Raw genomic sequence first — 23,725 nt, forward strand, 5'->3', positions numbered from 1 at the left:
CGGAATTCAACCATAGGGGCCAAACAAAAAAAAACAAAAAAAAACAAAAAAAAAACTCTCCAAAGCCTAAAGAGGTCAAAATCGAATGACCTGTCCTAAATGCCTGCAGAGTTGGGGCAGAGAGATGATGGGGTAGTTTCAGTCCCAAAGCCTGAATCCTCATGGAAGAGCCACCCAGGGAGGTGAAACATCCGGGACGAAACGCTGAGATGCGACTGGGTTCCTCGGAGTTGCTGCGACAAGTCTGGCTTTTCAAGCACCAGCGCATCCATCTCTTTAAATCACACAGCATTTGGGGATCTAGGGGTAAGACTGACCCCGCCAACCAGATGCAGGCCGCTGGCGGGAGGCAAAAAGTGGGGAAAGGTGACATTATCAAGATCTCTGGAGTCCAAGGCCCTAATACTGGGCCCCAGTGGACCTTCCGGTTAGGAGCGGCAGGAACTCTCTTTAGATTTTACCTGATAAACTGATACCAAAGTAGATTGATAAGGCGGAAACCGAAGCTGATCACAACATTGGTCCCTAAAGTTAAAAAACTTAAGTTTGGGGTCTCTGTGCTGCACTTCGGGCTGTGCACGGGGTGACACGTGGCCCTGGGGGCGGGGGTTCAAGCCTTGAGCACGATTGCACAGCGCAGGGGGCGAGCGGAGAGCGCTCCAGCGGGTTGAAGTGCCGGGCTTTCCACCTGGTCCGCACTGGCCTGGGGGCTCCGAGAAGTCCCACAGAAAGCGTAGGACACCCAGGCACCTTTAGACCAGATCCAGGCGCATTCGAGCTCACTTGCCCTGGGGGTCGGAGCATCGCGCGGCGCGAGAACCCTGGGCACTGAGCTAGGGGAACTAGGGAGGCAAGGAGGGGCGAACGCGTGGGGGCTAACTTACCTGCCGCAGCTGTCGCTGCCTCCGTGCAGTCCCGGTGTCCCTGCGCACAGCTACCAGCAAAGGCAACTCGGCTTTGCTAAGTATGGCCTCGCACCTCCAGAGAAGAGGCGCGAACCCGCAAAGGAAAGGCGCGCGCAGTTCCTGGAGAAAGGTCCGCCTGAACTTGGGAAGGGCAACGCAATGAATTCTGCTAAAGAAGTTAATATTTAAAGCACCCACGCAAAAATCATAACGACTGTTAAAACCTCGAATTCTCGCTGTGAAAGTCTCCTTACACCAGCCGGGCGAACAATTCAGATCTACATCTTAAGGTCGCTAACTTCTTTCAGGAAGGGCTTTAGAGCTACTATATAAATAGGACAAATACAAATGTCTTTACTTCCAAAACACGGGGAATGAGAACTTTACTGAAACGAAGAATAAGTGAAAGAGTATAAAAAGCCAAAAAGGAAGAAGTTGAAAACTTTAATTACAGCACGGAGAAAAGTTTTAGCAATTGGTTTCCTTAAACAGGGATAACAAACATAACAGCACTTCAGTAGCCCACTGCACTTCGTTTAAGTTTGGTGTAACCAAATAACCCAAGCTCCCAAATAACAGTGCCCTTGGGACTCTACCTCAAAGAGGTCGGAACTCGTGTTTCAACAACAAAAGCAAAAAACAAACTGTGAATAATGCTCTGTGTTCTTTAAGACGTCATTTTGCAAAAGGACAAGGCATTGTCCCTGGACTTTAAGTGGCTAGACAATAACATTAAATTTCATTTGAATCTGCGCATCATCCTGTTGGGAAGACCACAGCGGTGGCAACAGTAGCAGCAGCACCGTCACAAAGGAGGTGGGGAAAAGTGGTAAAAATGCATGAACTTTTTTCAAAGAAAAATAAAGATAAATCAAAAATAAGTTTTACAGACATGTCTTTCCTGGCTTAGGAAAGTTAATTTTTAAATGTGCTTCTGCTGTCTAAGGTGCAAAGCCGAGCGAGGGAGTGCGTGGCTGGGATCTGCATGCTGATAAGAGAAGGCTGATGTACTTACAGTGACAGAGGGCAGGCTGCGGGAGAAAAGCTGTTTGTGTTAGCCTGCGAGTTACCCAGGGCTGCAGTGAGAGCAGAAGGGAGGAGTGGGAGTGCCAGTCTGCGTACACCTTCACCGCGTCTCATTACATCTGCCAGCCTCTCTCTCCCTCTCTCTTTCATTTCCACATTCCCTTTGTTCCTGAAAAAAAAATCTACACGTCACATCAGAGTCCCCAGATGCAGTCTACACCAAAGAAAAAAAATGAATAATTCAATCAAACTGTGCATAGTCTCTAAGGCAATAAATCTATTGCACTTAAAGAAACGAAGGGTAATTACCACCATGGAATTAGAATAAGGCCAAAGACCCGAGATGTCGTTGAGTCTCTGGGTAAACTCCCCGGTCAAATAAAGTTTCATTTATTTAATCCTTTTGACATCTCAAATGGAAAGTCAAAGAAAGATTTTTAACTTATTTTAGAAAGATATTCACTTCTTTTTAAACACATTTTAAAAGGAGGGGTGGGGGAGGGAGAAAAAGCCTAGGGCATACTACCCTACTCAAAAGGCTCCAGAAGCAGCAGCAGAGACCAGGCACAGATACAAACCAAGACAATGTGTCCGTGGAGCCTGTCCAGGGTCCATTCCTCCCCCCCTCCCACACACACACACACACACACACACACACACTCCACCCTCCTCCACTCCCCACTAATCAGACGAGGATCGCCCTCCACTCTCACCCACCACCGCAGCTCAGCACGAGGGCAGCTGGAATCTGGAAACCTTACCTGAAGCACCAAGACCTAAGAGAAATCGCGCTTCCCTGCCACCAACACCCCATGCCAGCCCCACGCACCCCTCCAAAGTCCCGTAACCATCTACTTCTTCCATCTGCCTAAGAGAAACTGTAAACGGGATTTTCCCCCCACGATTGAATGGAAGCTCTGTACTGTACCGACTTCTGGATTTGCCCTGGGTTGAGTTTAGGGAATGTCTGGAAAGAAAAAAAGGGGGGGAAGGGAGGGGGCAGCTAAGCCTTGTCCAAGTTAGTCAGAAGGCTGTGTTAGGCAGGAAAGAGGCTACGGAAGAAACAGCTGGGATGCAGACTGGCTATGGATATCTCAGTTCTAGGAACCGTGTCCTTTCGTCCCGGAGGTAAGACTGTGTACTGTCGCACGTTTATTCTTTCACTGTCTGTGCCTCTCTTCCCCACCCCCAAGGACCCCTCCCACTCGGGTCAGCTGGCATGCACCCCGGAGAAGGGCACAACACGACGGTCTTTATTTTCCAGATCTCTCTATTCATAAATTGTGGGTGTCACTTAAACGAAATTAGCAAATCTTCTACCGTTGGCTGCAGCGACCAAACCCTCTGTCCCTCTGCGGGTTGCGCGCTGATCGCGGCATCTCGGGCTGCAGAGCGTTCCTGCAGCCCCAGCCCGCCGGTCGCCTGGCCTGAACGCTCAGGTGATGCTGGGGAGACTCGCGGCGTCCCAAACGGGTTCCGCTGAGGGTTTCTATCAGATCACCACCTCCCGCCGCCTTCGCGCGCGCGGACGCACGCACACACCGACGCACACAGAGATACACACACATTCTGACAATCTGGACGAACTCCTCATCTAAACTCAAGTCCCTTTAACCGTCAATTCAGCCCGCTTGAGAGCAGCGGGAAAATTAGGATGATACGTGGATGAACCGCGAGGGTGCCAACCTCCCCGTTTGGCGGAGCTCTGTTTACGTGCCTAAGTCGCCACCTTCAGGTCGAGCGGAAGACTGCGCCCGGCTCCCGGCTTGTCGAGACAAACCCGGCTGACACTGGCCCTGCCGCCTTTGGCGACAGCCGGGAGCGCTTGAAAGGGAAGCTAAGCGAGGGCCCGCAAGCCGACCCGCTGAGCAAAACAAGGCCTGCTCTCCGAGACCTGGGCCGAGAAAAGTGAGGGCTGAAACTGCACGCAAACTAAAACCAATAGCCAAGAACCGAGGAAGACGCACTATTCCAGCAAAGTACAAAGCTCCGGGCCAAGGACTCTGCAGCTCCAACGCAGGAGCTGCTGCCCCGAAACTTCAAGCATTAACTCCCAGGCCAGTGGCGAGGGGTGCAGGCAGCTTCGGAGGGGCGAAACATCCGCTCCAGTCCTGGCCGAGGACCGAGCTCCCTCTTGCAGTGACCTAGGCTCAACTTGGACTCCGCATTCCCTGGGGCTCCTCTCCCGCTTCTTCTGTACCCTCGGGGCAGAAGACAAAGGGACTCCGGGAGCGGCCAGACCCAAGGTCACTAGCAGCAGCCTCCCGGACAAGAACTGTACTCCTGAGAAGGACGCTCAGGCAAACCAGTCGCCTGCTGCGAGAGCTGGACACTTAGCTCTATAGTCGCCCATTTCTCAGAAAATCAGTCCTTCTGATTGTCTGACAACGGATTCGGCAAAATAATAATGATAATTATTTCATCGATTTTCAACCTTCCCACCCCTACCTCTACTGAAACCCTTTGCACACACTGTTCTTCCTGTACTTACATCCTTATAAGGATACCAGGCTTAGGAATTCCCTGCCTAATCCTGAAATAACTTGGTGGTTGTTCTTTGTTATGCCTGGACACTGCCTTCTGCTCTAAGTCCATCCTCCTCCGTGAACTGTGCCACAAGGGTGCCTCCGTCTTCCCTACCACTTGGGTGCACAGACATTCTTTAAATGTAATGCTTTATCAAAGGAGAGGAAGAATAATTTTATTTATCTCAAGAAAAAGGACCCTCAGGAACTATCTTGCGTTATATGAGGCCATAAATCACCGGTTACTGACTCCAGCCAGGGCCTTCACTATTTTGGTCAGCATAGTAATAATAATAATAATAATAATAATAATAAATCAATTAGTACATTAAATTTAAAAAAAGAGAACCACAGCAGCCCAGTGCTAATAATGGACAAGAAATGTCTTTTCAAAGAGAGAGGCAACAGGCCCCCAACCCAGACCCCCATTCCCTGGTTTCACGCCACAGCCTAGCAAATTAACATTAGGTCCTCTTCCACTCATGTAGAAAGCCGAGTGTTTGTTATTAAATACAGTAGTGAATTTTCCCAGGGAATCCCAATTATAGAAACACCTGTGCTAAGTAATGCTATTCTAATCCACTATGAAAACCTTAAATATGTAATAGCCCTCAAATCATCTCATTTCTCAGTCGCATTGGGGTGGGCCAACCTCATGGAAGAACATTAGACTCATGCAACGCCCCCAGAGCCTTATCTCAGAGGGGCCTTGGTTTTACCATTCATAATCCTGACAGTTCATCTTCTCCTAAGTAAAAGGGATATACACATGAAGCCTAATGTAACTGCCAGAAACTAAGCGTGGGTAAAACTTCATTTAAAGAAAAACCAAATCAAAGACCAGTGACTACGAAACTGGAACACATGGCATGTGGGCAGTCAGGCACCAATCAAAATCCTAACAACATGGAAGAAGTTGTCATTATTTGGCATATATGCTTCTTTACTATAAATAGAATATCAATGGCAAAAATAAAATGAAATAAAACCATCATAAGAAGGAATGTGGTAGAAACCAGAAATTATAAACCTCTACCAATTCCCCCTCAAAAATACATATCAGACCTAATATTTTTAAATGCCAGACCTAATGTTTTTAAAATACTATCTGAAAGAAAATTATTTATTAAAGTACTGATTGTTTTATAGCTTAAGGCTGCCAAAACTGCCACTAAAAGATCCAGATGAAAAGTGAAGTTTGTATCCAAATGTTTGTCTTACAATGAAACACAGAATTATTTTTCTAAATAAAGTGATCTAAATAATTACATAGGTAAGCATGAATATCACAAAAACCACAGAAAGGAAAAATATGATAAAGAGTTATAGGATAATTCGACCACAGAAATAACCCTTATTCACTAAAATTCAAAGTATCCGTCCCAATAGCATCCTTCCGAGATATCTTATTACCTTTCCATTATTAAGTACTCTCGTGAAAGTGTGTGCATTCCTTCATATGTGCTTCTCTTCCCAACACTTACCCCTTCCCAAATCTGAGGTTTACAATCACTAAGATGACTACCATTTCATTCAGTATACACTTTAGCCACACTAGAAACATTTGATAAATCCTACAGTTCCATTCCAGTGCCTAATAAAAGACAAACAAGGGACACAAATATAATGGTGTAAAACTGCTCACTAATAAGTATCAAACAATAAAACAATAATTTACTAAAATTACTACTCTTTAAACGTTTGATAATTTACCTCAGCAATTGTAGGCTTTCTGTATTGTGCTAGCATTGTTTTTAAAAACTGAATTTAACTGAATTCTCTTAAATTTAAAATTTGTTACTTAAAAATCTTTCCTCTAAATTCCAGATTGCTATTTTTAAATTTTCTAAATAGAGGATTTCTTTTGTGTGTATGTTTTTAAAATCACAATTATGTTGAAGACTTTTGCTTGTTTTCCACATTTTTATTCACATTTAAATATTTATTGAGTGCCTAATATGTGCAAAGCAAATAATTAAAAGTGTGTTACTTAAGGATCTATCTTTTGCACTTTTATGATTTAATAAATACTAATTAAATTTGCACATCTGCTGAAATTTATTTACTATGTTGAAAATTAATTTTTACCAACTATGCCAGCAGAAGTATTCTGTTCAATATATTTGATAATTGCATATGATGTTAATTCATTTTATTTGGCATATACTGTTTAAATTACCTCAGATATTTTTCCTAACCAACTACAGATATTTCTAAAAGTTCTTCTGACTTATCAAAATGTATATCTTAAAAAAAAAGCTTTATTTAAAACAATCTATAGTTACAATCCAATTCCAAATAACATATTTTATGTATTTATTTTCCAAATCAGTTCTAAAAGAAACTTTAAACCATATCTTCAAATCAGTCTTTAATATAAGTGCTATGCAAAATTATTCTATAACTTGCTAGTTTTAGGTCTCTAATATGTATCACAATCATATATGTAAGATAAAGATATTATCTACCTAAAGTCAAACAAACAAATGAAAGCTAAAAAAAAAAGTCAGTGTTCCAAGTATCTCGATGTTTTCAATTATTTAAGTAACTCATTGGATTTTATTGAATTTTTAAGTTTTCATCAGGATGTTTTGCATTAGGTTTGAATATTTTATCTTTTTAATAGGGGGAGGGGGAAAGGCAGAAACACTGAGAATCTGCAACAACAATCACCGTCATGCTAATTCAAGTCTGTTTAAGACAATAATAAGTGAAAAGCTTCACTTATTCACACTGAGAGTTCTAGAATAGCAGGTTTCTGGAGAAAATATTTAAACTCAAGAGCTCAATACGGAAACCTCTTTTAATCATATACAATATGTTATCAACCTACTTTCCAAGTTGATGAAGTTTAGTACTAAACTGAATATTAAGCAAATAAGCGTTAACTATGTTCACTAGAATTAGCATATTTCAGATTATAGTTTATAAATTTTTAAGAGCATCAGCATCATGATATGGTTGCCATAGAAACTGCAACAATATGTCATTTCAATTAATTTTATATGCAGTGATAAGGCCTAGTTCTACATCACTTCAATACAAGTTTGAAAAGCAAAGACTGAAAAGCGATATAAATAGCGAATAGTGAGTTTCTAATTTATACCAGTTTAGAAACTAATAAAGTACAAGCCTTTTAAAAAGAAAAATGCACAATGCATTCTAATTACATGAAAGGATAGCAATTTAATAAAGATCATAAAATGTTTTAAATAAATACATTCTGAAAAAAGTTTTCATTAACAACTACTTCTCTTAGTATTCTATACTTTTGTTACTTAGGTTTATTTATCGGTAACAAAAATGATTGGTTATTACATATTACTTAATTATTAAATTATGGATGCTCTCTCTGTTCTCTAGAGATAGGTACATTTGCTTTTACATTATAAATTCAAAACTGGTGCAGAATTTTTAATATTTTTTAGGTAATTATTGCAACAGATCCTTTTCACTTAGAAGGAAGACACAATGTATTATTGCAAAAGCCTTCTTAGTATGTCACTGCCAGAAATATTCCATTGACATTAATGGCTCAATTACTGGAACAGAAAAAGCTTATGAAAATAAAGCATATATTTCCTAAAGAATAAATATGGCAAACGATCTGGAGCTCTTAATTAATCTGTTCTTTGGCTAACAAATACCTTTTCCTTTTATTTTCTCTCATTGCACATTTTTATATGGACTATGCCCAAGAAAACTCTGAAAATAATTTGAAAAGGCAAATTATATTCAAGCCTATATTTATCATGAATCTCTTTTTAGATATAATATAGCCTTTGTTGCTAATAATTTCAATTAATTACTATAAAGCAATGTCCTCAAAATAGCTATAAAAATATTATAATACTAACAGTAAATTTTAGAAAAATAAATGAAGACAGTATGTGTGTATTTTTTAATGGCAAAGAAACAATCTAAAGAAGAAAAGATAAACATACACAACTTATTATTCTCGATAAGATTAGGAGGATTCCAAAGAAGCATTTAAATCCCCAGTTTTCCTGACAATTAACAACGAAAAACAGATGTTTACAAAGCTGTTTCATACGCTGTCTTAAAAGATGATAAAAGATGGTTTGTGGATAGTAAGAAGGAAGAGCCAGATAACTGCTTGCCGAGTGTATATTTAAAAAGCATTTTCATTGGCTCAGTTATTGTTAATAGTGAAAGAAAACACTTTGTGCTGCACATACTGTATGACTGTGACTATAGAAAACTGCCATCATAAGGTCCTCAAAAACTCTTAAGATGTAATTTACAAAGATAATAATAACACAGAATTATTTCACTTCTCTGAATGCTACACATTTGCATACCAGGACTGTGTACAATATACTCATAATGCACATTCATAATAACAAGGACTTCTTAACACTGTAACTACAGCATAAGATCTGTGCATTAGACAATCTATCCTACCAAGTTTCACTTACTGGTGTAAAAGTGTTAGCCTGAGTCAACCAGGTGTCTGCTGTCTACACAACTGAAGACCAACCCATTAACTACTACATCACCATTGTGAGAAAATACAATGATAAAATTGAAAATTGTGTGAACTTGCAAGGCAATAACAATACTATCTAGTAGTATCTATCTAGCATTATATTGGAAAATGTCAAATGAATATTTTAAAAGTTGTCTGCCATAATCATGGACCTATATTACAAAAAAGCCTTAAAATACAACTTATGTTTAATTGTCTTTTATATTATTTCTTGAACCAAGCACCATGCTAGGTACCTTAAAAATGTTTCATTTTTTAAGTATTTGGGCATTTTTATTTTCTGAAAATAAATCTTAATAATGAATCTTCTTCATGTAGCATTTTTCTCCGCCTACATCGCAGTAACTGTGTATTTGGTATCCACTACGGGTAATAGATAAATTGTAATTTTGGTTATTGTCCATGTTGTTTCTTGTTCTTATTCAGCAGAGAATAAATATATCCTAATAAATAACAAAAATATGGTATTTCTATTGCCCAGATGGCTTATTTACTAAATTTACTCCTGACATGTTCTATATTAGTCAAAATGGAAAAGACATTTTTGAAACAAAGAGTGGAGTCAGGCACAATATTGCCATATGTACAATATATAACAGCACCTGGATTGGCACAAACTGAGCAAAAATATCTAATTATGAAAAATTCCTGAATATATTAAAACATTTACATTTTTAAACTAAAATTTTGTTTAATATGAAAAATGACAGAAGATAATTACTTGTCCTTAAAATTGTATTAAATAGGGGCGCCTGGGTGGCGCAGTCATTAAGGGTCTGCCTTTGGCTCAGGGCGTGATCCCAGTGTTCTGGGATCGAGCCCCACATCAGGCTCCTCCGCTAGGAGCCTGCTTCATCCTCTCCCACTCCCCCTGCTTGTGTTCTCTCTCTCTCTGGCTGTCTGTCTCTGTCAAATAAATAGATAAAATCTTTTAAAAAAATAAAAAATAAAATAAAATTGTATTAAATATTCAATAACCCATAAGCATTTATTTATATGAATATTACTATTGAAATTGAATGTATTTTACTGTGAAGCTTCAATTATCCCCCAGATTATAATAAAGTATGAAATATATTCATGTGTTTGACTTCATTCAATTAAAAAAAGTTTTAAATGTAAGTTAATTATTTACATGAATATTACAATTATATTAGGAGCATGACATTTAAACACAGGGAGCAAAGAAACTACCTTGCACCAGCAACACTTTAGTCCTGATATTATGTTAGTTAAAAGACCGTTAAAATCACCAACAGACTTCTAATTTAATATAGTAAACTATAGTAGTATATAATATAGTATAAAATGTGAACTCTCTCATTCTGCTTTTATCTGTGTGTTTATATTTGAAAAAGTGTGCAACCTAAATTTTTTTATGAACAATATGTCATCCTGGAAACTTAAATAAGATGTGTTCTACAATTAGCAAACTTGGTTTTGGCCTGTTTATAATTAGTACTTCACAAAGTGATGCGTACAACAGCTAATATTCTGCTGCTCTGTAGTTACACAAGGAGGGCTCACGTACTACTTACAATTATTTTGTGGTATCTTCAGTAAACTAAAAATCCTACAATGAGAGAACTAAGAACAATTTATCCAAGCCAAATCCAAATGTGCAAGGCATGGGTGCTAAAAAGAATCAGAAAAGAGTAATGGTGGGGCGCCTGGGTGGCACAGCGGTTAAGCGTCTGCCTTCAGCTCAGGGCGTGATCCCGGCGTTATGGGATCGAGCCCCACGTCAGGCTCCTCTGCTATGAGCCTGGTTCTTCCTCTCCCACTCCCCCTGCTTGTGTTCCCTCTCTCGCTGGCTGTCTCTATCTCTGTCGAATAAATAATAAAATCTTTAAAAAAAAAAAAAAAGAGTAATGGTATCTGGTTTCCATAAGCATACAGTTCACAATCATCACGAGTCATTCCAACAGATGCATTTAAAGATCCATCAGACACACTGAAATGAATGATCATTCAAATGTCACAAAAGGCAAATACAACCTAGAAATAGTGGAAGTAATATCTCAATTTTCCAGACAGTATAGCGTTGCACACAAAGATGACCAAGAGTATCAGATTGTTTTAATATTACAGTTTTGTTCTCATTGACTATATATATTTAGATACCACCCTAAACAAGAGACCAGCACAGTTGAATAAATCAGCTTCTAAAATAATTTATAATTCAACTGCAGAATTCTTTTCAGACTGCTGAGCTTGTGGTGTACTTTGACACATCTATTAATAATCGTATATTCTAAGTCATTTCTACTTCCTAAGTACTACTTCTACATTCACTAGTCATTATCTTCTTGTTTTGTCTTCTTGTTTTAGTAAGTAAATGTTTAATTCTTATATATCATCTCTCCCATCTTCCCAAATGATTATGTAACAACCCTTGGCTAAAACAAGTCAATGCTTACATTATCACACAAAGTAAATTTTGTTCATGTCCGAGCCTAGTGGTATACTATAAATACATGCCATTTCTTTTAGAACTTCTTTGTTTTCCCTTATTGAAAGACTCACTTGTAATAATCTACTAACCTTTAAGGGCCTTTCATCATCACTTTTTCCACATGTTTTTGCCAATCAGTATTATTTTTCTAATTGTCAAATAAATCACCTGTCTTTCAGCTCAAATTCAAACTCACTGCCCTCCATGCCATTGCATAATGGTCATCCAGGTATTTGCGTTTATGATTTTTGTGTTGGGGCCCACATCTTTTTTCTTGGTTTACTCACCTCACATTATTGGAGTACATTCTCTAGTAACTTCTTTAATAAAAACAATGTATAAGAAGTTTCAGTTGTTACATATCTGAAAAGTTATCTATCTCTCATGACATTCAGTTGATAGTTTAATGAGGTACAGAATTCTAGGTTGAAACCATTTTCTCTCAAAAATTTGTGAGCATTGCTCATTGTACTCTAAACTTCAGTGTTCCTAATCTGATATGACCTACTTCTGTTTTTCTCTCTGGAAGCTTTTGCAATCTCTACCCCTAATGTTTTAAATTTTACAATAATGCCCGTTGGTGTGGATTTTTTTCATTCATTGTCCTGGGCACCTGAATGCTCTTTCAATCTGAAAATTCATGTCTTTCATTTCTGGACTCTTTCTTGTATTTTTCATTTTTCTACCCTATTCCATTTTCTATCCTCCTTTTCTGGAATGCCTATTGTTGGAATGTTGGAACTTCTAAAATGATTCTCTAAAACTCTTACTTCTTCTTTACTTTCAGTCTCTTTAATTTTATATGATTTTCTGGTGCTTCTGAGAAAGTTCTCTTCCCCTGATAAAAGAATAGATGTCCCTGAAAAAAAGATCTTTTGTCACTGCACCTCCCAGCTTTCTATTTTTAAATGTGACTGTGATGTCTGGAGTGGCAAGAACTGTCTTACAATCATGAGACAATACATATCAAAATGAAAAGACAATTGAAAAATTAAAAAATAACTAGAACTCTTCCTGGCATATAGCAAGTACTCCATAAATATTTCTGGAATGAATAAATGTTCAATGAATAATGAGAGTGGTAGGGCAAAAGTATAGAAAGGGTCTAAAACTTTAATAACATCACTACACTGCTCTGACAGCCCTAAACTTTCAAACTCTAGACTTCTTTTCACATGAAATAAGTAACTGCTTCCATTGCTTAAGACACTGAAAGCCAAAAACATTCCTATTATGGACCTACAGTAAGTACTCTGTTAATGATAGCTTTGCTTTATTCTAAATATCATATTCTAATTTAGATATACTATTAGCCTCATTCTCTACATCTAATAATTAAAATTTTTATAATACTTGCAGCTTTCTTCCCCTAGTTCTCCACATCCCTCTAAAGTTTTACAGCCTCAAAGTGGGTACTATTTCTAGAAGAAGATTAATCTGTGCTTTCACAAAAATGTCACAATGGGAAGATCTGGTCACTGATTTTTCTCATAAATATTCTTATTTATGCTTAATCACACCTATTTGTTTTAACAACTAAGTCACTTACTTTGCTTACCATAGTCTAATCTCTGTATTATTTTCCTTTGCTCTGGATTATTTTCCTTTGCAAGTTTATTTTATTATTTAAAAAAATAGGCATTATGATATTCATTATAACTAGTGAGATAATACTGGGATTCTTAGGAAAAAGTTAATGAAACCAAACTTCCCATTACCACCTTCCTGAGATAAGCAAAGTTAATAGTTTCCAGCATTTTTTTTTAAAGATTTTTTTATTTTATTTTTATCTGACAGAGATAGAGACAGCCAGTGAGAGAGGGAACACAAGCAGGGGGAGTGGGAGAGGAAGAAGCAGGCTCATAGCAGAGGAGCCTGATGTGGGGCTCGATCCCATAACACCGGGATCACGCCCTGAGCCGAAGACAGACGCTCAACCGCTGCGCCACCCAGGCGCCCCAGTTTCCAGCATTTTTATATCTTTCTTCACATTTATTCAAACATATATATATATTGAATTTATATACAAATATTCTACAATATTTGTTAGAAACATGAGATAATGCTATTTATAACACTTTCCAATTTGCTTTCACAATACTGCATAGACATTCCACCAAAATAGATCAAATGCATTCTGTTAATAACTGTATATATTACAGATGGGTATACTACAATTACTTATAACCCTACCCCTGTTAATGGGCAAATTATCTGCAATTTTCAATACCATAAAAATGCTGCAGTAAATATCCTTTATTGTTGCTTTTGTTGCTCTAAGTTTAATTTCCAAAAGTTAATTGTTAGGTTAAAAGTGTATATTTTAATTTAATAGAAACTAACTGTTAACTTTGAAAAAAAAGTTGTAGCAATTTACTCTCCCATTGGCAACATATAAGATTTCCTGTCATCCTTTTCAGCACTGGATATTATCACTCTTTTTATTTCTGTCACTCTGATGACAAATAGATTATTACTGATGTTTAATTTCATTTCCCTGATTATCTTTTCATAATTTTATTGGTTATTTATACTTTCTTTTCTGTAAACGGACTATTCATATCCTATGGCAGACATCATTAACTGCCAACTCATCAGCCACCCCACCTTGCATAAAGAAAAATATTTTTCAGGGGCGCCTGGGTGGCACAGCGGTTAAGCGTCTGCCTTCGGCTCAGGGCGTGATCCCGGCGTTATGGGATCGAGCCCCACATCAGGCTCCTCCACTACGAGCCTGCTTCTTCCTCTCCCACTCCCCCTGCTTGTGTTCCCTCTCTCGCTGGCTGTCTCTATCTGTGTTAAATAAAATAAAATCTTTAAAAAATATATATATATATATTTTTCAATCTTTGGAACCCATGTGATTTATATGCACATCCTCAGCCCCAATTGATGAATACTCATTAGTCTAAGACAATTCATTAACTCCTTCATTCATTTACTCACTCAGTAAATATTTACTGAGCATCTACTGCATGCCACAATGAACAAAGTCCCTCCCTGCCTTCATAGAGTTTATACTCTAGAATGGAAAGCTACACAGACCAATAAATAAATATATAACATGTCAGGAGATGGTAAGAGCTACATAAAGAAAAAAAGCAGAGTAAGGGGAACAGGCCAGGGATAATAAGAATGAGGGTGGTTAATATTTTATAAAGTGTAGTCAAGAAAGCCCTTTCTGATGACAAATAACATTATAGAACTTCGCAGGTAGTACAGGCACCTTATACCAGAATATTCCAAATTTCTCCCTGCTGTCCTATAACAATGCTGTCACCCATTTCACCTATCCATAAGCTATTATCACTCAACACACTGTTGCTATTATTATTTTAAATGAACAGTGATCTATGAGATCAACTAATTTTTTAAAAGGTAAAAAAATGTAAAAGGTTTTATATTATTTGCTCCTTCTCAGCCTTTCTTTCTTTGTGAAAGTCCCAAGTTTCCAACGATTTTCTGAACATTTTCCTTCTCTCTAAAGAAATTTTAACATATCTTGCAAGGTACGTCTACTGGCAACAAATTTCCTCAATTTTTGTTTATATGATAAATTCTTGGTTTCTTTTTCACTTTTGAAGAATAACTGCTGGATACAGAATTCTATATTGATGAAAGGTTTTCTCTCATCGCTTTAAATATTTCACTCTACTGTCTTCTTGTTTGTGTGGTATTGAAAAGGAGCCCAACATTACCCTTACTCTTATTTCTCTACAGGTAACATGGTTTTTACCTCTGGATTTTTTCAAGATTTCTTCTTTGTCTTTGGTTTTCTGCTATTAACTCCCTCATTAACATAGATACAAAAATCCTCAACAAAATACTAGCAAATCAAATCCAACAGCATGTAAAAAGGACAATCAATAATAACAAAGCAGTAATTCAAGATTAGTTTAACACCTAAGTATCATATTAACACTTAAGTATCATATTAATAGAATTAAAAGAGAAAAAATAGATGCAAAAAAGCATTGGACAATATGCAAAAGAAATTCACAATTTAAGAAATTCTTAAAAACTAGATATAGAAGGAAACTTCCTCAACTTTATAAATAGCATCTCTGGGGTGGGGGTTGGGCGAGAGCTACAACTAACGTCATACTTAATAGTGAAATATGAATGAAGACTGGGAACAAGGCAGTGATGCTCAGACTCACCACTTCTGTTCAACTTTGCACTGAAGGTCCTAGCTTTGCAATATGACAAAAAATTAAAAATAAAAATAAAAACCATAAAGAATAGAAAATAAATGTAAAACTCTCTTTGGAGATGGAGATATAATTTTACAAGCTTAAGAAATCTACTAATCATGAGAATTAATATGTAAATTTAACAAGGTCACAGGAAACAAGGTTAATATTTTAAAATAAGTGCATGCATATATGTCAGGAGCAAACAAGTAGAGAATGAGGTTAATACCAACTATTCTTATTAAATTTCTTCCAGTTATAGTTTCATAATTTCTGATCCTTTTGCTATGCTTTCTTTGATCTCTCTTTGGACATCATAAACACACTCACTTTAAAGCCTTTATTAGACTCTTACAAACTCAATTTATATGTAACACATTTCTATTTCAATTATCAATTTTTGTTGATTTCAGATGTCTGGCATAACTTGCTTTTTCATATGTTTTAGATTTCAGCTTGTAATTTTATTTTATGTAGAAATTTTAATTTTGTGTAATTCTCTCTCTTTACTCCCCCTCTCATTTAATGTATTTATAGTTACATCCATCTAACACCTCAGGCCCAAGTTCAAATCCAGACCATGCAACAGTGGCTTGGGGTCCTTTCCATATGAGAGGAGGTATCACAGGTCAGCTAATGAAACCAATTCCAAGGAAGAAAGACTTAATTTACTTCTTGATTAAGCTATGATTTATGGCAGCAATAGGCAGTACATTTTATAGCCTCCTGCCATTAGTAGCTCTTTGAAACGTCAGAGTTTTTACATATTCTTTATATATTTTGAATATTAATGTTTATCGGTTTCATATGTGGAAAATAATCTCCCAATTTATTTATTGAGCTTTGAGAGTTCCTTATGTGTTCTGGATACAAGTCCTCTAATGTCCCATAGTTTTAGAAATATTTCACCCAACCTGTGTCTTGCCTCTCCTTTCTCTTAACAGCGGCTTTTGAAGAGCTAACATTTTTAATTGAATGAAGTCAAATTTATTTTATGGACCGTGCAATTGTGCCATATCTAGAAAATATTTGGCTAGACAAAGCTCACAAAGATTTTCCCCAGTTTTCTTGTAGAAACAATAATTTTAGGTTTTACACTTAGGTCTTTCATCCATTTTGAGTTAATTTTTATATATGGAGTAAAGTATTGTTCGAGGTTCTTTTTTTGTTGTTTTTTCTCTTTTCTCTCCCCCTTTCCCAATACCTGGAGCATACTCAATTGCTCCAGCATCATTTTTTTTAAAGATTGTATTTATTTATTTGAGAGAGAGAGAACAAGATGGGGGGGTACAAGAGGGGGAAGGGACAGCGAGGGAGGAGGGGCAGGGGAAGAAGCAGATTTCCCACTGAGCAAGAAGCCGGACTTGGGGCTCAACCCCAGGACCCTGGGATCATGACCTGAGCGGAAGGCAGACCTTAACTGACTGAGCCACCCAGGCACCCCAGCTCCAGCACCATTTTTTAAAAGACTTTTTCCATTGAATTGCCTCTACTCCTTCATTGAAATCAATTGCCATATATGTTTAGGTCTATTTCTAGACTCTCTATTCTATTGATGTATGTGCCTATCCCACCAATATCATAATGTATAGAGTACTATATAGCTTTAGTGTAAATCCTCCAATTCTGTCCCTCTTTTCAAAAATTTTGGCCATTCTAGTTTCTTCTCTTTTCCATATAAATGTTAGAAACAGTTTGTCGATTTTTACAAAAAATACTGCAGAATTTTGTTTGGAATTGCATACCCATAGGAGTTGCTAGCTCTAGGTTTAGCAACTTCTGCATGATCCTCCATGTCTGTTTATTATAGCAACCTAGGAGGCTACATGTTAAATATGGCAGAGCCAAAATAACGGAAGGAGCCTGAGCACCTGAATCTGTACTTAATGGAAAGCCACCCACTAATGCAAAACACCTGTTCTGGATTACCCTCAGAAAGAAACATCTACTGTGGCAAACCACTGGCAAGTGGAGATTATCTGTTAAACCAGCATGACTCTAACTAATACACTATTCCATAAAGTTTTGTAATATTATCCTCAAAGATTCTTGCAATCTTCTGTGAGATATATTCTTAAGTACTTACATTTTTTTTTGCTATTATAATTGGTCTTTTATTGGACTTCCTAATGCTTTACTTCTAATGCTATAAATATACAACTATTTTCTAATTTTACATCCAGAAATATTGATAAATTCTTATTAATTCCAATAACATCTGTAGATTAATTTTGCTTTTCAAAGAAGATAATCATATAATCCACAATGATCCTTTTACACCTTAGTTCTTTGCCTGTCTATACCATACAAACTAGACTCTACAATGTGGTATAAAAGAGGTAATAGCAACCATGTCTTATCCGTGATTATAAAATGAATGTTTTTACTGTTGCAAAATTAAATGTGATCTATAAAGTGGGGTTTTGGTAGTATCTTATTCTCATATTAAGAAAATCCTCTCTATTCCTAATTTGTTAAGAGAGTTCTTTTTATCATAAATGGATTTAGAATTCTATCATGCAGTTTTTGCCATTTATTGAAATGCTCATGAGGTCTTTCTTCTTCAATCTTTTTTTGTATTGAACGATTGGAGTACAAACTGCTAATTTTCATCCTGTATTCATTCTTCCCTGTTTTCCTTTAGGTAACAGGACCACCTTCAGTTTTAGCCAGGCACTTTATTGATCAACTACGCCAAAAAGGTGAGAAGATTTTCTTTTTAAAAAATTCAGGTCCCTTAAGCTCAGGATTCCTCTCCTATATTGCAACTTACTATATATGCAAACATCGCCTTGTCCTCCATCATGTCATCCTGTTGGGATTTGGGCTTGGGATGTCAACACGTAAAAATGGTGACACTTTAGCTTCTGCTCTTGCTGAGAGTAATAAACTGTCCTTTCTATCTGATCTAGGTGTTTCATATATCCTGCCAGTATCCATAAAACTGTGACAGGCTACCTTGTTCGCTTGTAAGCAAAGTTAAATATCAGGCCCTTCATAGTTCCTGACAATCCTCTAAGAGATTTCATTATTAGACACCCATGCATTATTTAGATGTTTTTAAATTTCCAAATGTATGGGGTTTTTTTCTAGTTATGTTTTTCTTATTGATTTCTAACTTAACGACTGGAATCAGAAAATGAAATATTACTTTGATTTGTTAAAATTGTTTTCTGGCCTAGTATACGCTCAATTTTGAAATATATTCTATTTATACTTGAAAAGAATAAATATTATCTGATTGTTGGGTAGAACATAGGTTCATTGGATTGTACTTCTTGTGTTCAAATTTTTTCTATTTCATTACTACATTTGGTGCGCTTGATAATTTACTGAAAGAGATGTTTTTAAATCTTTTGTAAATTTCTCCTTTAAGTGCTGTGTCTTCTGCATTCATACATTGAAGCCATGCTACTAGATGGACAGAGGTTTAATACAGTGTTTTATTCTGTGTTTTATTACACAGTTACTCTCTTTATCTCTAATCACTTTTATTGCTTTATTTTATCTATTAATGTATTTTTATTACCTTTCTTTCTGATAGTATTTACCTGGTATATTTTTTAAATTCTCTATTTTTCTTCAACCTGTGTCCTTGTGGGGTTCTAGGTTCATCTTATTTTATTATTTTTTATTTTAATTCCACTATAGTTAACATACAGTGTTAGATTAGTTTCAAGTGCACAATATAGTGATTCACCATTCTGTGTATTATTCAGTGCTCATCATGATAAGTATACTTTTTAAACCTCATCATTCATTTCACCCACCCCCCTACCCTTCTCCCCTCCAGTAATCATCTCTTTGTTCTCTATAGTTAAGAGAATATTTCTTAGTTTGTCTCGCCCTCTTTTTTTTTCTGTTGCTCATTTGTTTTGTTTCTCGAATTCCACATATAAGTGAAACCACATGTTATTTGTCTTTCCCTGGCTGACTTATTTTGCTTAGTATTATAATCTCAAGCTCCATCCATGTTGTTGCAAATGGCAAGATTTCATTCTTTTTTATGGCTGAATATTATATATATATAAAATATTGTACATACATATATTATATGTGCACACACACAGAGATAAATACAGATATAGATATCTATATATATACCACCTCTTTTTTATCCATTCATCTATTGATGGACATGGGCTGCTTCCATAATTTGGCTATAATAAATAATGCTGCAATAAAGATAGATGTGCATGTATCCCTCTGATTTAGTGTTTTGTATTTTTCTGGTAAATACCCAGTAGTGTGATTACTGGATCTTAGGATAATTCATTTTTAACTTTTGAGGAACCTCCATACTGTCTTCCACATTATCTGCAAACAGTTTGCATTCCCACCAATAGTTGCACAAGGGTTCCTTTTCCTCCTTGTCCTCACCAATGCCTGTTGTTTCTTGTGCTATTGATTTTAGCCATTCTGACAGATACGAGCTGTAGTTTTGATTTGCATTTCCCTGATGATGGGTGATATTGAACATCTTTTCATGTATCTGTTAGCTATCTGGATGTCTTCTTTGGAGAAATGTCTCTTCATGTCTTCTGCCTGTTTTTAATTGGACTATTTATTTTTTGGATGTTGAGTTTTATAACTTCTTTATATATTTTTGATACTAAATCTTTTTTGGTATGTCATTTGCAAATATCTTCTCCCATTTAGTAGGTTGCCTTTAGTTTTGCTGATTGTTTCCTTTGCTGAGCAGAAGCTTTTTATTTTGATGTAGTCCCAACAGTTTATTCTTGCTTTTATTTCCCTTGCCTCAAGAGACATATTTAGAAAAAAGTCGCTATGGCCAATGTCAGAGAAATTACTTCCTGTGCTCTCTTTTAGGATTTTTATGGTTTCAGGTTTCATATTTAGATCTTTAATCCATTTTGAGTTTATTTTTGCATATGGTGTGGGAAAGTGGTCCTGTTTCATTCTTTTGCATGTAGTTGTCCAGTTCTCCCAATACCATTTGTTGAAGAGACTGTCTTTTTCCCATTCTTTCCTGCTTTGTTGAAGATTAATTGACCATATAATTGAAGATTTATTTCTGGGTTTTTCTGTCCTAGTCTATTGACCTATGTGTCTATTTTTATGCCAATACCATACTGTTTTGATTACTACCACTTTGTAATATAACTTGAAATCTGGAATTGTGATACCTCCAAGTTTGTTTTTCTTTTTCAAGACTTGCTTTAGCTATTTGAGGTCTTTTGTGGTTCCATATAAGCTTTAGAATTGTTTGTTCTAGTTCTCTGAAAATGGCTGTTGGTATTTTGATAGGGGTTGCATCAAGTCTGTAGGTTACTTTGGATAGTGTAGACATTTTAATAATATTTGTTCTTCCAATCCATGAGCATGGAATTTCCATTTCTTTGTGTCATCTTCAATTTATTTCATCGGTGTTTTATAGTTTTCGGAGTACAGGTCTTTCACCTCTTTGGTTAGGTTTATTCCTAGGTATCTTACTATTTTTGGTACAGTTGTAAATGAGATTGTTTTCTTAATTTCTCCTTCTGCTGCTTCATTGTTGGTGTATAGAAATGCAACAGATTTCTGTACATTGATTTTGTATCCTATGACTACTGAATTTATTTATCAGTTCTAGTAGTTTTTTGGTGGAGTCTTTAGGGTTTTCTATATATAGTATCATGTCATCTTCAAATAGTGACAGTTTTACTTCTTCCTTACCGATTTGAATGCCTTTTATTTCTTTTTGTTATCTGATGGTGTGACTAGGACTTCCAGTACTATGTTGAATAAAAGAAGTGGTGAGAGTGGACATGTTTCTCTCATCCCTGATGTTAGGGTAAAAAATCCACCATTAAGGATGATGTTAGCTGTGGAGCTTTTGTAAGTGGCCTGTATTATGTAGATGCATGTTCCCTCTAAGCCTACTTTGTTGAGGGTTTCTTATCATGAATAGATGTTGTATTTTGTCAAATGCTTATTTTGCATCTATGCTTTTTATCTTTTCACTTATTGATGTGATGTATCACATTGGTTGATTTGTGAATATTGAACCAAACTTGCAAGCCAGAAATAAATCCCACTTGATCATGGTCAATGATTTTTTTAATGTATTGTTGGATTCAGTTTGCTAGTATTTTGTTGAGGATTTTTGCATCTATGTTCACCAGAGATACTGCCCTGTAGTTCTCTTTTATGGTGGTGTCATTATCTGGTTTTGGCATGAAAGTGATACTGTCCTCATACAATGAATTAGGAAGTTTCTCTTCCCCGTGTCTTTGTGTTTCATGAATATTTTTATAAATACAACATATATAGCTGAGATTTTCTTTTTAATCTAGGAGAATAATATTTCCTTTTAAGTGATGAGTTTAATATATATTTAATATAATTGCTAATACATGTATTTATTTGTACAGTCATTATTGTTTGTTTTCTATTTGTCCTGCTTTTCCTGTTTTCTGCTTTTTTTCTCTCATTCTTTTCTTTCCTATTTTAGATTCTTTGAGTTACTGTCTGTTTTTTCTCATTCCATTCTCTTCTACCACTTTAGAAGTTTGTATTAACTAGGATCAGGACTAGATGCTGATAAGCTTTCTAATATAAAACAACAACAAAAATAAAAATAACAGGGTTAAAACACGATAGAAATTAATTCTCTTTCATTTAAAAGATGTCCAGAGATAGTTAGTCCAAGGTTGGAATAGAGGCTCTAATATCATCAAGAACCCACATTCCTTCTATCTTTCTGCACAATCATCCCAGGCCATGCTTGCAGACTTAAAACCACCCTCTTGGTCCAAGATTGTCTAAGATGGTTGATGAAGATGCAGCTATCACATCGATATTGCATCAGCAGAAGAAAGAAGGAGGAGGACACAAGGCCCATCTCCCACCTAAGAAAATGCCTTTTGGGGAACTGAGGTGGCTCACTCAGTTAAGCATTTGACTCCTGATTTCAGCTCAGGTCATGATCTCAGGGTCCTGAGATCAAGCTCTGCCCAGTGTGTCTGTTTAAGATTCTCTCTCTCCCTCTCCCTCTGTCCCTCCACCTCCTGCACTCTCTCTCTTAAAAAAAAAAAATGCCTTTTGAGGAATCTTTCTGGAAATTCCACACTACACTTCTGCTTAAATATTTGAACTTAAGTCACATAACTAGACCTTACATGGGAAGCCAGAAAACATCTTCCTTCTTTTTTTTTTTACTTTATTTTTATTATGTTCACTTAGCCACTGTATAGTACATCATTACTTTTTAATGTAGTGTTCACTGATTCATTAGTTACATATAACATCCAGTGCTCATCACAACACATGCCCTCCTTAATACTGCAAACACTAACAACCTAAATGAAACTGAAGTTCTGTAACTAAGGCACAATGCACATTTGCCTCTCCCATATACATTCTATTCTATCCATTATGTGATTAACATATAAATGTCTAAAAAATTAATATATTTTATCTTTTTCTCCAAACAATACATGGACTTTGAACACTTTAATTCTAGCCAATACCTTCAAACTTTTTTTTTTAAGATTTTTTTTTTTTAACAAACAGAAGACCCCCATGGATAATGTGATCAACGAAGCTAGGGGACAGAAATCCCATAAGACCCATAAAAGCACCAGGTTGTGACAAATCACAAGCAAGTATAATGTGTCTGTATTAGAAAATCTACTGCCTTAGCAAAATAATAAATTTGGTTTAAAGATAAAAAAAAAAGATTTTTTTTTTTAATTTGTCAGAGAGAGAGCACAAGCAGGGCGTACAGGATGCAGAGGGAGAAGCAGGCTCCCTCAGCAAGGAGCCTGATGCAGGATTCAATCCCAGGACCCTGGGATCGTGACCTCAATACCTTCAAACTTTTAAGCTATTTGTCCAATAGTTTTTTATTCCTGTAAATATTTTTGTCATTTACACTTAACATTTATTTAAGTTGATTCACATTTTAACCAACTTATTGCTATACAGTATATTATATACCATATGTATTATTCACTACTCTTTCTTGCATTGCAGACCTTTCATCTTGTATCATTTCACTCTGCATGAAGTGAATTCCTTAAAATTTCTTTTAGCATGGGTCTGCTAGTTACAAACTTGCTCATTTTATTTGTCTGAAAAAAATTTCTTTTTGTCCTTTCTCTAAAGAC

The 23,725-nt window shown here is 36.5% G+C and overlaps 1 protein-coding gene across 1 annotated transcript in view; it reads right to left on the reverse strand.

Moving 5' to 3' along the window:
* The window catches only part of SOX6 (SRY-box transcription factor 6), a 583,500-nt gene extending 580,679 nt beyond the window's left edge, over nucleotides 1–2,821 (reverse strand). The window contains exons 1-2 of the mRNA XM_034646122.1: nucleotides 2,693–2,821; nucleotides 1,921–2,100 (exon numbers count right to left, since the gene is read on the reverse strand). The gene's annotated coding sequence lies outside the window, so the exon portion shown is untranslated. The remainder of the gene's footprint in view (nucleotides 1–1,920; nucleotides 2,101–2,692) is intronic.
* Nucleotides 2,822–23,725: the final 20,904 nt, after the last annotated feature.

The sequence above is a fragment of the Ailuropoda melanoleuca genome, chromosome 16 (genome assembly GCF_002007445.2).
Source record: "Ailuropoda melanoleuca isolate Jingjing chromosome 16, ASM200744v2, whole genome shotgun sequence".
Lineage (NCBI taxonomy): Eukaryota > Metazoa > Chordata > Mammalia > Carnivora > Ursidae > Ailuropoda > Ailuropoda melanoleuca.